Here is a 560-nt window from a genome sequence, read left to right on the forward strand (position 1 = left end):
TTCGCCCCCGGCCCCGCCCGGCCCCCGCCCCGCCCCCACCTTGACCGCGCCCCCGCCGCCCGTGGCTCTTGCGCGAGGCCGCGGACTCGATCCCGCGGGCGGGGTGGGCGGTGCGCGGGCCGGAGGCTCGCTCGGGCAGCTGGCGTACGTGCCCCGCGGCCCCGCGGGAGGGGTGGGGGCCCGCGCGCGTCCAGCCCACCGCCGCTCCCCCAGCGGTGCGGAGCCCTTATCTGCGGGCGCGCAAATGTAGCCACGAGTCAAGGCCGTTGTAAGACGTTCACCTTCGAGGAGCGTCTGTGCAAACCTCGCGGCCGGTTAATGATTAGAAAGCCGGGGGGGGGGCGACAGTGTCGCTTTTGTTTTGTGCTCTTCGCTTCTGCAAGAAGTCGTTCGTGCTGTCGTGTATCTGAAAGGTGGACGGCCGTGGCCGGCTAAAACTCTGGAGTGAAGCGTGCCTGTGTCCGTTGCAATGCCTACTAGCAAAATCTTTCCTTCCTTTTCTGAGTGAACCTTGAAATGCTTCTAAAATACGCCGCGCGTGTGGTTTGGTATTTATTTTA

This window comes from Ailuropoda melanoleuca, chromosome 7 (genome assembly GCF_002007445.2).
Source record: "Ailuropoda melanoleuca isolate Jingjing chromosome 7, ASM200744v2, whole genome shotgun sequence".
Lineage (NCBI taxonomy): Eukaryota > Metazoa > Chordata > Mammalia > Carnivora > Ursidae > Ailuropoda > Ailuropoda melanoleuca.